General features: G+C 37.1%; 1 protein-coding gene across 1 annotated transcript in view; it reads left to right on the top strand.

The window, feature by feature from the left end:
- OXR1 (oxidation resistance 1) overlaps positions 1-16,379 on the top strand; it is a 486,852-nt gene that overhangs the window by 50,476 nt on the left and 419,997 nt on the right. The window lies entirely within an intron of this gene.

The following is a 16,379-nucleotide window of genomic DNA, read 5'->3' as shown; positions in this document are numbered from 1 at the left end:
GTGAATATTCAGGGTTCATTTCCTTTACGATTGACTGGTTTGATCTTGCTGTCCAAGGGACTCTCAAGAGTCTTTTCCAGTACCACAATTCGAAAACATCAGTTCTTCAGTGCTCAGCCTTCTTTAAGATCCAAAGTTGTGAATGTGTCTGCTGGTGAAAGTAAAGTCCGATGCTGTAAAGAACAAGATTGCATAGGAACCTGGAATGTTAGGTCCATGAATCAAGGTAAACTGGATGTAGTCAAGCAGGAGATGGCAAGAGGGAACAAGGACATTTTAGGAATCAGTGAACTAAAGTGGATGGGAATGGGTGAATTTAATTCAGATGACCAAGCAAACCCTGGATATTATTCCATACAATGCAGAGCCTTTTTCCAACTTATAAATGACATTAAGATTATTTTGAAAAGGTGTTTGGTGAGCAGTGGGAAGTAAGAGTGATGAGGTAGAAGAGGAAATCAGAGTGCAGCCTCACACAGGCTTTCCCCACAAACCAAAGGTACAGACCCCAAATTCTACCCCAGAGTTCATTTGAAATGACATTCAAAGTTGCCTTCAGCACCCCTGACAAGGGGTTATTTTCTAACATGATTTATGCTACAGTTGGGAAATAATCAACTCTAATTTGAAGCTACCAAATATCTCTTGGGTTTGATGTTGAAAAAAAATTGAGATTAACCTTTTGTTGAGGAAGCCCTAGATTATTACTTGGAAAGCAAATTTGTTAAAGCACCTCTTTATGTAACATTATTTATCTTCATTATGCAAATGAAAATCGAACAATAACAAAGCCTTATTATATGAAAGAACAGCATGTGATAACGAGGAAAGGACCAAGCTGGAAGCCAGGATGCCTGAATTCTAGCTCTGCCGTCTCCATTCCCAGCGAGAATGGCACTGCTTTTATTCATTTTGTGTATTGAATTTCAGTGTCATGTTTTATTTGAAAAGAAGGTTTTATACCAACAAAGAGGAACAAAGCTTTAGAAACCCTTCCATGCCGTGTCCTGGGCTTGTCCTTGGGTACAGGGGCGTTTCCTTTCTGTTTTCAGAGCACCTGGTGCTCTCTGCTGATATCAGCCGCCCTCTGTCCCCCATGCTGAGCTCACCTGTCCTGAGTGATGATCAGCCTGGGAGGAACTCTCTTTAAGTGTTTTACCTGTGGATTATCTCATTAACGGGTAAACTTTTTCTGTAGAGGGCCAGATGGTAAATATTTTAGACTTTGGGAGCCATAAGGACTCTTTGGGCTTATCAGTGCTGAAACAGTACAAAAGAAGCCATGAGATGGTGTGTGTTGTGTTTGAATAAAACTCACATGGTGTAAGATGTGTAAAAGAAATATAATCCACATCCTTTAACTTTCAAATCTTGTAGTTTTTCTATAATTTCTTCTACGGCCTCCTGAACTATAAAGGAAATTTTGTAGGGAAAAAAAATTGCATTTATCATCCAGAAGTGGATAACAGACCTTTTAGGAAAAGAATAGAAGTAATAAAAGATAAAAGAGGAAGGAGACTTTGGAGAGCATGTTTAAATTTTTTTAGTTCATAGAAATTTTTCCCTCAGGAGTACAATGCATTTTCTTAATGTTGTTTAGCTGTTAATGAATTTCCATGTAATGTATTCTGCTAACAGTGTAAACAAACATTATCATCTTTGCTTCATTAATAGTCTCTCAGAATCGGCACATTTTCCCTTTAGAATTAATCTATATGTATTTTTCTTTATTTGCACATTTTTCCTACAGAGGACCTGCTACCTATAGGAGACAATATAGCATAATGTTGCAATGGTTAAGAGTCCTAAGGCTGAAAACAGATTCCCTGGTTTTGACTTCCAACTTTGGCATTTATCTTTATCAAATTTCTAAACTTCTCTGTTCTTCAGTTTTCTCAGCTGTACAGTGGATATGATAATAGCATCTATGACAGAGTTGCTGTGAAGATTATATGAGCTAATACAGGACAGCCCCGGCTGCGTATATGCTGGTTACTCTCAGTCATGTTCAGGGAATGTTATCCAATATCACTATTGCTGTTAATGCACATCAAACTCTTGAATCACTCTGAACTTTACCAATCCCATTTCTTTTTCCTGATTTATATTTTTCATTTGGATCTGAATGTTTTAGGAAGATGCCCATACAGAGAAAACCTCAAAATATATTTTATATTTACATTTCTGTGCATGTATGCACAGATTATTTTGATTTTTATTGTACCATAGAAGTAATGATGCCATGTTTATTGTTCATCATAGCATAAAATTTTCTTTAAAGGTGAAAGCATTTCTATTGAAGAAAGAATTTAGATGATGTCATCTATCACAGTTCTTATTTGCTGCTTATGAAATAAAAGAAGGGAAGAGATGTGTGCACAGCCAGCAGTCATCATCAATATGATTGATTTTATATAAGTACAGTATGCTTCTACTGTTAGATCATAGATGGAAATGAAGAGATCTGAATTAGATTGTATGTCTTTGATCAAATCACATAATTTCTGTGAGCTCCCTTCCTCAGTGGGCTAAATTTAAGATCCTTTTCAGCAGTAAAAATGGGTCCCTAGTATTTTTATGAACATAAAATCACCCTCAGTATATTTAAGTGGATACTAAATGCTAAGATGAAATCATAGAAACTTGAATGCTTTTTGCAAAGAACTGGCAGAATAATGCTTGCTTTATCTAGTGATATATTTTGGACTCTGAGTCACTCTCTCTTTTTTTTTTTTAATATCAACTTGCCATTAAACTTGATTGGTATATACAAATAATTCATATGGCCAATTAAATGTTGAGGAGGGAAAATAACCATCTCCTGCTAGTGTGTGTTCACATGGCTAGTGGGGGAAACACTTGCATTCCTTTTGATACTTGTTTTTCAGTTCATCATACAAATGAATTAAAGGTCTCTAATGTAACCATCTTCTTTGAATTGCACAGTATGAAAGTGTTTGATTTGTATTATGCTGAAATTGCCAGTAAGTATCTGAATTAAGTTCGGTATAACAGGTTTTATTGAAATGTCCAGTTAGGTGTAGCATCAGATATACATTATTCGTTAAAATTTTGTAATTTTCTGTTTGGGGCAGTAAAATTTTCATAGGTCAAAAGTTCAATGAACCATAGAAAAAGATAAGACAATATACAATTTAGTGGCAAAGAAGAGGAAAATCAAAGAGCGCTGGATGAGGAAAGTTTTCCTGGGTTTAATAGGACTCGACCATGGCTTTAAAAGGTGTGTTAGCCATCTCCAAGACTACCTTCAGGCTTGATGATTCACTAGATGGAATCACAAGTTTCAGAAGTTGTTATATTCATGGTTATGAACAATAAGAAATCAATAAAAAACAATAACAAAATAAAAAATTGAAATACACGATGCCTGGTGGCTCAGGCGGTAGAGAATCTCCCTGCAGTGCGCGAGACCTGGGTTCGATCCCTGGGTCAGGAAGATCTCCTGGAGAAGGGAATGGCTACCCACTCCAGTATTCTTGCCTGGGAAAGCCCATGGACAGAGGAGCCTGGCAGGCTTTGGGATTGCAAAGAGTCAGACACGACTGAGCAAATAACTAACAAATACATAAGCAAAACAGATGGAATTAAGTGCAGTGATTCTGTTCCTTTTTTAATGTTTTAATGTATTCACGAAGCAAATTGTACTTTCAGATTACTCCTTTTTACTGTGCTTTAATTACTTGTGATTAAGGTTCCATCTTGGTCTCTCAAGATTTGTGTGATTGATCATGGGCATGCAACTTTCTAATCTGTCTTTTTTACCTTATCAAAGAGAGTCTTTGAAGTTTTAAATCTGTGATTATAAAGGAAGAATTTTATTAATCAATAGAATAATTATATTAATTATTATTAATTCTAATAATTCTGTTAAGCAATAAAATTATGTTTCCAAGCCTGTAAGCAGTTTTGAAAATGTACTACTTATTTGTTAAAATTATTTGTAGTACCTGAAAAATCAGAATGATATTGTATCAGGTTGGCCTAAAGTGTTGCATGAGATGAGTGTTAGGATACTCTGGTTAGGTAAATTTTATCATGTTTACTTGGATATTAAAATGTTAGCATTGCCTGCAGTATAATCCCAATAAGATAAGAAAAAGAGTAAGAAAAATATATTTAAATTTAACGTTGCTCATATTTTCTGACCTAAATTCTACCCCTGGAAAGACAAGCAGGTTCTTCCGGTTGTCAGTGAAGATGGAACAATAGTCAAGTTACCAGGTGATTTTTGCTTCTGATTAGAAAATTTTAATATTTTCTTCCTTGTTCTCCACTTTAATCTTTTCCAAGAGGATCATTATTATTTTGAGTGTTTCTTCTTATAACACATTTATATACATCTGTATCTTCTCTTTTGAGATCAGATCTTTATTTCTGAGCAAACTTGGCTGTTTGTTTTATTTGGAAAAAATCAGAAACCTGGGTATTTAAAAAGCCATTTTCTATCATCTTCTAACGCCACTTCTCTTTTCCTCAACTTCAGGCCTCCTGAACCCTGCAGTCAGTATAATTTGGTTTCTACATCCTCAAGTGGACAAACTGGGGTTTCTGTTTATCATCAGAGAGATCATTTCTGTTGATATCAACCCTCCTTTTCTCCTCTATTCACTGTACAGTCTTGGACGAAACAATGCTCTTGTTGCTTCCATGAACTGATGGAGAGAGCTCTTTTAGTGTTCCTCTACCGAGGTGTAAGCCTGTCAAGAATGCTAACTTTAAAGGGCCTCTATTGAGAGAGTAGTGCTGACGTCTGGTATATACACTGCCAGGTGTAAACTAGGTAGCTAGTGAGAGCCTGCTATGTAACGCAGCGGGCTCGGCTGCTGCAGAAACTAACACGTCATAGTGAAGCAATTATACTCCAGCTAAAAAAATTAAATTGCAAAAAAATGTAAATAAAAGGGCTGGCCTCCATTCCAACCTCTTGCCACATCCTTGATCCCATTATGGATGTACATTCACTAAGTTTCCACCGTCTACGCTGTAAGCTAGCTCCCCAGTTACGGCTCATGGGTTACTGGTTTCACTGTTTTATCTTCATTGTTAGCACCTGGGGATTTTCCTTTCTTCCTACAAGCTCAGAATATTTACTGTTAAATTTTATCTCTGACTTCTGTCTGTATGTAGCTGGAATAGGGGGAAGTCACATTAGCGACTCCACCATATTACTGAATATATGAATCTTGGAGTCACTGTCTATACCACTATGTCACAGAAATTACCTCTTTTCCTCCCGGTCTTCTCCCTCCCCGCCTCTCTTTTCTATCTCCCTTCTTTTTCCTCATCTGACTTGTTGGGTCTCATTTGTAAGAAAAAATGAGACCGCATGCCAATGAATAGGGAACATATTTGTTTTCAAACCAGTATCCTCTGGGCCTAGGTGTTTTCTTTGGGTTTAAATTATGTATAGTTTTCTTCTGGTGTACAGTTATCAGTTTTACTCATTAAAGTACATTTTGGTAACTATAAATTATGTTACAAACTAGAGGGCTGTATATGGTGTTTATTTTCATTCAACATTGTCATAGTTAACTTTCCAGTTATTCATTAAACAAGTGTCTGTTAATACCTTTAATACTTCTCTAAGTTCTTGGACAAAAATATATCCCTGTGCATTTTTGTGAGAGTTGGGATAGAGAATAAACAAACATAATAAAATTTTCTGTTTATGATGAAAATATTTATTTGCCTATGGTAATAATTTCAAAAATAAAGTGTCCTTTATAAAAGTTTTCTCTTATATCTAATCACCAGATTATTTTTTAATGTGCCATATATTTAGTTTTAGTGCAGGGCTTACGTTGATCGACTCACTTCTCTATGTTTTTATTATATATTTAGTTCATTCACATTTGAACTACATTGTGGAGAATAAAAATATAAAGAGCAATTTTATGTCCTCTTAAAAATTATAGCTTGAATTAGAAAGAGGTTACTTCTTGGTCCTACTCTTTGATTTCATTTTAATTTCAAAACTAATTTCATGCTTTTAAATGTTAAATTACTATAAGGGTTTTCAACTTCCTGTCTTTAATTCTACCATTATCTATTATCTACCATGCTAATTTCTTTCCTGATTAATTGGGACTACAACAGACACCAGAACAGAAATAGCAGAGGTCAGAATGCTTACCAAATGAGGTTCTGATATAATGCATAATTCATGAAATGTTATATTCACTCATATTTTCCATTGTGCTCAACTGAAAATGTGCCTTGCTAAATGCAACTCTCTACATTGTTTTAAATGTTGAGATCTACTAGCTTTTTCCTATTAGCTTTCATCATAAATGATTCTTCAAAAAAAGGATCCTTTTGGTTTTGTCTCTTAAGGTTCTCCAAAGTTGGTTACTCAGTGCCAAAGGAATTATAAGTATCAGTTCATAATTTAAGTTAATCTACTGATAATGAGTTTATTTCATTATATAATGTAGTTATTTTAAACCAATATTCTATTATTTTGCGTTTTCAAAGAGGAAGTTAATTTACTGCTGTTCTTGCACTGGTAATCAGGACTCTCAGCTGCAAGTGGCAGAAATTCAAATCAAATTAGCTTCACTGAGAAAGGAATGGGGAGGGTAAAGGGTGTGGTATTGATTCAAGCTTGGTACAGCCAGGGCTTCACTCAATAGCACGAATATCCTGGATGCATGCGTGTCTCTCGCATCTTTACTCACTTCTTACTTTGACATCCATTTTTGAGTAACAGGTGGCAACAGAGATGGTCAGCTCTTAGTTCCAGGCCTCATAGTTCACATTTACAGAGAAAAGACTATGATTCTCTTCCCCCTGATGTTTGTAATTTCTTCAGAAGGGTTATATTTGGCCATTCTCTCCATGTGCATACCCTTGGATAAATTTTCATCCCAAAAGAGAAGCTCTGATTAGTATGAGCTGAGTGCCTTACTGAGTGGGGGAAGAGGCAATGGCCTGGCCAGGGGACAGGAGGTTCGTACCCAGGAGGACAGGTGACCAGCAATAACAGGCTCCTGTGTCCAGTTCAGGTCTTTGTGATGCCAGGCGTCAATCTGGGGGTGCACATAACGCATCTCTCAACTAACAGTTCTTCAGGTCAGTTACTTAAATTTTAGAATATCTTCAAAGTGATCTTCTAAATCTCTAGGAATCATGGACAACTCAGATATCATTCTCCAAATGTCAGAGCATGTTTTTTCCCTCCATTCAAATCACTGCTGGAACTTACCTGGTGGTCCAGTGGTTAAGAATCTGCCTTGCAATGGAGGGGATGGGAGTTGGATCCTTGGTTGGGAAACTAAGACCCCACGTGCCGCAGAGCAATTGAGCCCACAGACCACTGCTACTGAGCCCACATGCTTTGGAACCCGAGAGCCACAACTAGAGGGTCCATGCACTGCAACAAAAGCTCCTGTGTGCTGCAGCTAAGACCCACAGCAACCAAATAAGTAAAGAAATAAATAAAATATTTTAAAAAATCGCTCCACAGTTAATCATGCTGCCTATTCAGAACTCCTAAAGAAATATAAACAGACTACATTGGAGTAATGTGTGTGTCGTGTTTGTGTTCTATCAGGTAGCATTCTTCAAAGTGTTACAGTGCTCAGAGGTCAAGGTGGAAGAGGTGAATGGTAGGACAGTGCCCTGATATGAGTAGGTTGGGGCCCTTTTGATTTAGGGAAATGCAAGGCACACTGATGTTTGTAGATTAGCCTCATTTGATTCATAACAATCAAGGGGAAGATTGTAATGATGACAAGTTTGTTATTTGCATTTTACTCCTATCTAGTAAAATCCTCTTTTGGATTAAAAAATCCCCTTTAAAAATTAAACATAAACTTAATTAGCAAAGGAGGCACAACTGTATTCTTGAAGGTGTCTGAAAATTCACAGTGAAACATAAGCACAGCCATGCCAGCAGCTGATTGTAGCAGACATGTTATACTTCAGCATTGGTCAGCGTTGCTTGCTGAGACTCACACATGTATTGAAAGGGTGACAATTTTGTTTCAGAATTCAGAATTGCCAAGAATAAAAGACAGAAGAGGAAGAAAGTAATAGGAGAAAAGAGAAATTCTCAGCAGGAATAGTGCCATAATAGGAGTCCTTATCACCTTTCATTCTTTTAGACCAGGACGTTATATGACTCTTAGGGGTTATCAAGAGCATATTTCTTATTTCAGAGCCATTATTTTGAAACTTAAATATCTCTAATTGAATCAGTGTTCGAGCAGAGCCATGGCTTCTTTTCATTTCTGCTGCCAAAACTCACAGCTCTGTCATTTCCAGCCTCCATTACCACTTTGGCCCTCCAGATGCCTACCTGCTTCATGGTCTGTCCCCTGAAGTTCATGCAGAACTTTGGGTCAGGGTCACCTTTGTCTGGAGTCAAACTCATTGTGCTGCTTATCTTTGTGAGACTCATCCCTGACACCTTTTCATCTGCAAGGGCTTCCCTAGTGGCTCAGTTGGTAAAGAATCTGCCTGCAATGCAGGAGACCTGGGTTCAGTACCTGGGCTGGGAAGATCCCCTGGAGAAGGAAATGGCAACCCACTCCAGCACTCTTGCCTGGAGAATTCCATGGACAGAGGAGCGGAACAGCTGCAGTCCATGGAATTGCAGAGTCAGACACAACAAGAAAGAAACAAAACTTGTTTTTCTACACAAAGCCCTTTACTTTAGGCATAGACTCTGGAATCTTGGAGCCACAGTCAAATCATGGTTCTGCTACTTATTAACTGGGTAGCATAGGTATCAATTTACACACCTTCTTTATTTCTTGGCCTCCTCATCTATAATCGGGTGATCAAAATAAGGCCTGCTTTTATAGACTTGTTTTGCAAGGATTAAATGAGAAAAAAATATATGTGGCATTTACCACAGCAGCTGGCATATAGTTAGATTTTTATTGAGGTATAGTTGACATACAATATTACATTAGTTTTAGGTGTATAACATAGTGATTTGACATTTGTGTATGTTGTGAAATAATCACTACAATAAGTCTAGATACCGTCTGTCACTGTACAAAGTTAATAAAATATTATTGACTCTGTTCTCTATGCTGTACTTTAAATCCCCATGACATTTATTTTATAGCTAAGACTGTGTACCTCTTAATCCTCTTCATCCATTTCACTCCCCCTATTATCCCCCCTTCTGGCAACCACCAGTCTGTTCTCTGTATCTGTGAGTTTCGTTTTGTCTGGGTTTTCTTTTTGTTTTTATTTATTTAGTGTTTGTTTCTTCTGTTTTTTAGATTCCACTTATAAGTGAAATCATGTAGTGTTTGTCTTTCTCTAACTTAACATTATACCCACAAAGGCCACCCATGTAGTCCAACATGGCAAGATTGCATTCTTTTTTTGTGACTGAGCAGTGTCGCATTGCATGTATTCCACATCTTTATCTGTTCATCCATTGAGAGATACCTAGATTGTTTCCATATCTTGGCTATTGTAAATAATGCTACAGTGAATATAGGGTGCATATATCTATTTGAGTTAGTTTTTGCATTTTCTTCAGATAGATACCTAGTAGTGGAATTGCTTGACCATTTGGTAGATCTATTTTTAATTCTTTGAGAAACCTCCATACTGCGTTCCATAGTAGCTACACCAAGCTGTTATCAAAAAGGACAAGAAATAACAAATGTTAACAAGGATATGGAGAAAAGGGGACCCTTCTGCACTGTTAGCATCTAGTTCATCCTTAATAAGTATTGGCCACACTCTGAATTCTCTCTTCCTAGCCTCATCTTTTGGCTGTTCCCCCGTATCTGCCCTGTGCTTTAGCCACAACGTTTTTATTTCCCGAGTTGCCATTCTGTTTTATAAATCTTGGCCTTTATACATTCTTCTTCCTTTGTTTCCCCGACTAGGTTGAGTGGTTTAAGATTAGTACTATATCTTACTTGGATTTACAGTTCTTAATACAATGCCAGGCACCTTTTTGAAGACTTCTAAGAAATAACGTTGAATGAGGACAGCTTTTCTTTCCTCAAAATAAAATTAGCTCCTTCAAGTATTAGTATTTCCTTTTAGTTTGGCATCATAGTCGGGTAAGGTAGAAGCCTCACTGGAAAAAAACTACTTCACCCTAGATAGCCAAGTGTTGTAGAAATGGTTCTTTGGGATAAGTTTGTGATTTTTTTCCCCACAACCCTTTTCAGCCATCTCTGACCAGACCCTCTGTTACAACAGACACTTAACATTTAACACTTAAAAAGGGAAAATATGCTCATTTATAAAATTAAAAGGGAAAAGAAGATAATCGTGTCATGGGTAAAAGTTTCTCTGAATGTGTTTTGTTTACCTGATGAGTAGCATTAAGACCGCTTGCTTAGTGGTGCTGGGAAAACTGGTCAACCACTTGTAAAAGAATGAAACTAGAACACTTTCTAACACCATACACAAAAATAAACTCAAAATGGATTAAAGACCTAGATGTAAGACCAGAAACTATAAAACTCCTAGAAGAGAACATAGGCAAAATATTCTCCAACACAAATCACAGCAAGATCCTCTATGACCCACCTCCCAGAATATTGGAAATAAAAGCAAAAATAAACAAATGGGACCTAATTAAACTTAAAAGCTTTTGCACAACAAAGGAAACTATAAGCAAGGTGAAAAGACAGCCTTCAGAATGGGAGAAATAATAGCAAATGAAGAAACAGACAAAGGATTAATCTCAAAAATATACAAGCAACTCCTGCAGCTCAATTCCAGAAAAATAAATGACCCAATCAAAAAATGGGCCAAAGAACTAAACAGACATTTCTCCAAAGAAGACATACAGATGGCTAACAAACACATGAAAAGATGCTCAACATCACTCATTATCAGAGAAATGCAAATCAAAACCACAATGAGGTACCATTACACGCCAGTCAGGATGGCTGCTATCCAAAAGTCTACAAGCAATAAATGCTGGAGAGGGTGTGGAGAAAAGGGAACCCTCTTACACTGTTGGTGGGAATGCAAACTAGTACAGCCACTATGGAGAACAGTGTGGAGATTCCTTAAAAAACTGGAAATAGAACTGCCATATGACCTAGCAATCCCACTCCTGGGCATACACACCGAGGAAACCAGATCTGAAGAGACACGTGCACCCCAATGTTCATTGCAGCCACTATTATAATAGCCAGGACATGGAAGCAACCTAGATGCCCATCAGCAGATGAATGGATAAGAAAGCTGTGGTACATATACACCATGGAATATACTCAGCCATTAAAAAGAAATCATTTGAATCAGTTCTAATGAGATGGATGAAACTGGAGCCCATTATACAGAGTGAAGTAAGCCAGAAAGATAAAGACAATACAGTATACTAACGCATATATATGGAATTTAGAAAGATGGTAACGATAACCCTATATGCAAGACAGAAAAAGAGACACAGATGTATAGAACAGACTTTTGGACTCTGTGGGAGAAGGCGAGGGTGGGATGATCTGAGAGAACAGCATCAAAACATGTATGTTATCAAGTGTGAAACAGATCCCAGTCCAGGTTGGATGCATGAGACAAGTGCTGGGCTGGTGCACTGGGATGACCCTGAGGGATGGGATAGGGAGGGAGGTGGGAGGGGGGTTCAGGATGGGGAATACATGTAAATCCATGGCTGATTCATGTCAATGTATGACAAAAACCACTACAATATTGTAAAGTAATTAGCCTCCAACTAATACAAATAAATGGAAAAAAAAAAAAAGAAAAAAGTGAAAAAAAAAAAAGAAACTTAAAACCCACTAGAGGGACTTCTCTGGCTGTCCAGGGGTTAAGAATCCACCTTGCAATTCAGGGGATCCGGGTTCGATCCCTGGTGAAAAGGATCCCATGCCTAAGATCCCACAAGCCGCGGAGCAGCTAAGTCCGTGCAAGCCGCAGCCACTGAGCCCGTATACCACAACTAGAGTCTGTGCACTGCAATGAAAGATCCTGAATGACGCAATGCAGATCCCACGTGCTGGAATTAAGGCCTGATACAGCCAAATAAATAAATATCTTTTAAAAACCAAAAAAAAAAGACTGTTTGCTTACGGCTCAGTCTCTCAAGACCTCACCTTTGCTGCACGGGAGCAAATCATACTGAAGGACCATGATTCAGTATAAATGCAGGTGAGTGCTCTTGAGTTCATTGGGCTGTGTCATCAAGGTATGAAAAGCTAGTGGCACTTTTATTTGACCAGTTTTGAAGCATTCAACCAAAGTGATTGGACCACACAGTAAAATATGTTAGAAACATTTCTGCTACAAAAATATGTAGTTGTTTCTGGCAACTTTTTCTGAGGACTCAGAGAAAATAATTATTCTCTGATCTCCAGAAGCTAGTTTTGTTAAGTGGTAACTGGCTGGTTTTTAAAATGTTAGTTAAGAAGGGAAAAGTATGAAGTGCAAGAGGAACTAAGTTTCATTGTAAATATCTCTTAGACTTTGGAGTTGCTTTATTTGCATATTGCTGTGATTTAGTGTTGATGAGTTGCCCAGAATCACAGAAGTACAATAAATAACTGTCTTGTTCAAGAACTACTTGTTATTTGTCTGTTTATGAACTGCTACTCCAATATTATTTACTCTACTTTATAAATATTTAAGTTCACTTTAACTTTAATCTTCAAGTAAACAAACATTTCATCCAGTGACAAAAAAATAGTAATATATTCTAATTGTCTAATATCAACAAAACATTTTAAAGTTAACTTTTTGTAGATATGGTTGGGTATTTTCCATTAGTTGATTGAAATGAAATATTTGAAAAATTGCTTCAAATGTTTTTCAGAATTAAAATTTTTGCTACCATAGATTAACTTGTCATGGAAACAAATATACAAATACATTATACAAATACATTTTCCTTTACTAATTCATTGCAATTGCAGTATCTTAGATGCATTTTAGAATTAAATTATAAAATTAATTTAAACACATCTTGTATTAGCTTTTTAATAAAGCTATAATGTAATAAGTGATAGCTTTGAAGTTATTTGTGAGAATTACAGAAGGAATGTCTCTGAATTCCATTTTGACAGAATTTTATTCTTTGTAATTTGTGATAGGAAACATGACAAATATCTTTAATGGAATGCTTTTGGCACCATTTGTTTTATTTATTTCTTAGAAAGGATGGGGTGTGTGTACCTCTACTCCCCTTCTGTCCAACTCTACATACACTAATTTCTTCTTTTTGTTTTCTCATAAAATAAATGATAACATTTTTTGGATTAGGGAATTTATAAAACCAAGTCATGTATTCAGGAATTGGGAAGCCAATATGGGAAGGTATCAAGGGAAAGTTTAGGCTAACATGATAAATTAACAGCTTCAAAATTCGAGCTGTGCTTATACTGTTTTAAGAATCTGTTTTTACCGTATTTCTTCTTCTAGTTGGATCTTTTTCCAGTTGGATTTCCACTTTTAAAAATATTATAGAAGAAAAACTGATACTTAAGATCTTGCCATGTTTATTTAAGAAACTTGCCATGATTATCATAACAAATTAATGTTTTTCATTCTGGTGCAAACTTCTATGTCACTGCAGACTGGTAACTAACATTTCTTTGATTAGCAGAGATCTGTGAATTGTACTAGGAATAGCACTACTCTTGTTGTTGCTCAGTGGTCAAGGATCTGCCTGTCAATGCAGGAGATGGGTTCAATCCCTGGGTTGGGAAGATCCCCTGAAGAAGAAAATGGCAGCCTACTCTAGTATTCTTGCCTCGGAAATCCCATGAACAGGGGAGCCTGATGGGTTACAGTCCATGGGGTCACAAGGAGTCAACATGATTTAGCAACTAAATAACAACAACAATCACTACCCTAAGTCACCTCCTGGGTCTTTATTTCATGTCTACTTGATATTTCTTTAATACATTCTACATGCAATATCAGAGTTTCTGTGCTCTTTACCATTCTGCATACAGTGTATTGGAATTAATTTGCGTCTTGTTTTCTAGATGTCACTAAGTCTCCATATAAAAAAGAAGAAATTTGCCATACTTATCAGAACAGATTAGATTTTTACTGATTCCTACATAATTTGTTGGTCAGAAATTGAATGCATTTATAGTACAAGGGCTGATCATGGGAAAAGCCAAGAAAGATAAAATTGAGTTTTGGAGACTTGTACCTTGTAATTGAGACTCAAACCTACCATGTCATGTCTGTGGAGTTTACATTTCATTTGGAAACACATTAAATGATGTTTTAATCAAGATAAAATATGTTTGCCATAAAATTCACCCATTTAAAGTATAGAATCAGTAGTTTTTTAATATATTAAAAAAAAAAAAACAATTGTACAACCATCACTGCTAATTCCAGAACATTGGCATCATTCACAAAAGAAATTCCATACCTATTGGCAGTCACTTTCTATTCTTTCCTGGTTCCTGGTAACCATAATCTGCTTTCTGTCACTGTGGATTTGCCTATCCTGGACATTTCATATAAATTGAATTGTACAACCTGAGACTTTCTCTGTATTCTTTTACTCAGCATAAAGTTTTCAAGGTTCATCTGTGTACGTCTCAGTACTTCCTTTTCTTTTTGTGGCTGAATAGTGTTCCATTGTATGGTTGTACGGGTGTGCTACATTTTGTTTACCCTCTTATCAGCTGTTGGACGTTTAACTTCCTTCCACTTTTGGATATCATGAAAACAGTGCTATGAACATTTACTGTAAGTTTTTGTGTCCATGGACATGGGTTTGGGTGAACTCCGGGAGTTGGTGATGGACAGGGAGGCCTGGCGTGCTGCGGTTCATGGGGTCACAAAGAGTCGGACACGACTGAGCGACTGAACTGAACTGAACTGATGCTTCCAACACTTTTGTATAAATACCTAGGAGTGGAATTGCTGGGTCATGTAGTAAAACTATGTTTAAATTTTGGAGTAACTGTCAAACTGTTTTCCACATTTTTGCTTTCTCATCAACAAGATATGAGAGCTCCAATTTCTAAACATTCTCGCCAACATTTAGATATGTTAATTGCTCAATTTTAATTGGATGAGTTTTCTTTGTATTGGTTGTAAGAGTTCTTATATATTGTGAATGCTAAAGCCTTAACAGCTCTACTTTGTAAATATTTTCTCCTATTCTGTAGAGTATCTTTACAGTCTTTGTAGTGCCCTTTGACATGCAAATATTTTTTTTAATATTGAAAAATTCTAGCTTATTTTTGTTTTGCTTGCTTGTGTTTTAAGTGTTTACCTAACATCTAAAAAAATTTAACTAACATCTTTTTTTGGAACATCATACCTACCTTTCCCATTTCATCTCACGTCTTACCCTAAACACATAGACACATAGGCACACACATACCTTTTATGCCATACCCATTCCTAACCATGTCAACATACCATGCTCTCTCAGTGCCCTTGGCATATGTTTCTTCTCCACTCAAAGCACTTCAATTGGCAATTTTCATAAACTCTGACTTGACCTTTAGGAAGGTCACCCAGACCTGCCTTTCCTTGCCCTGATCCATGGCTGTATATCCTCCACTTTCCTCTTCTAAGACCCAGGCATACAGTTATGTCATATTTTAGCTGCACATTTTCATCTCTGCCCCCCACACTGCACCTTGAACTCCTTGAAATCAGGTGTTTCTTTGATTTCTGGTTATCCCAGACTGAACAATGGTCTGCAGTCTATACTGAGAAATATTTGAATGAATGCCTACTATTAGATTCAGACTGCCTTATTCACCATCCAGAATTAAAGGCTGCATCTTTCACAAATTCTTTTCCATGGGAGGACATGGCAGTTTGGACCTTTAGTGTTTCTCCTTCTTTCACCCCATCATATCCACTTGGTTACAGTCACTATGGTAGCCTGTTCATTGAAGTAATATTAACGCATGTAATTTGAGCTAAATGATTTCCTGGATTATTTAGTTCCTCATCTGATTAAGCACTAATTCTTGGGGTCAAGAATTAGAACTAGGTTCGGGATCTTTGATTTTTCTCTAAAAGAGTGAGTTTTTACATAGATAATTCAGATTCACAAGATATGAATAGAAAGGTTGACTTTAACACCAATCCCATTTTCCTTAGGCCCATTGGGAAGAAGGGAGAGGGTGAGGAAGGCTAGTCAAAAAGCAGGTGACAGGATCACAGTTTATGCAGGTCGGGCAGGTGCATACTGACAGTGAGGACTAGGTATCGTCTGGCATCTCATGCATCTCCAAGGACCCTGAGGCGTCCATTGTGTGCTGTTGGGAAGAATAGCAGTTGAGATGTGATGCTGGCATTCAGCAGTTCCAGTGGCAAAGTCAGAGACTGGGGGTGTTTCATCAGGCTGCCCTGAATGATGGCTGTGAGTGACTCCCTTGGGGGCAAGTGACCTACCTCTGGTCATTAAGGGATTGGGT

Source organism: Cervus canadensis, chromosome 12, assembly GCF_019320065.1.
Source record: "Cervus canadensis isolate Bull #8, Minnesota chromosome 12, ASM1932006v1, whole genome shotgun sequence".
NCBI lineage: Eukaryota > Metazoa > Chordata > Mammalia > Artiodactyla > Cervidae > Cervus > Cervus canadensis.
Note: the sequence above shows the minus strand (reverse complement) of the source record. Positions and strands in the feature narration are given on the sequence as shown.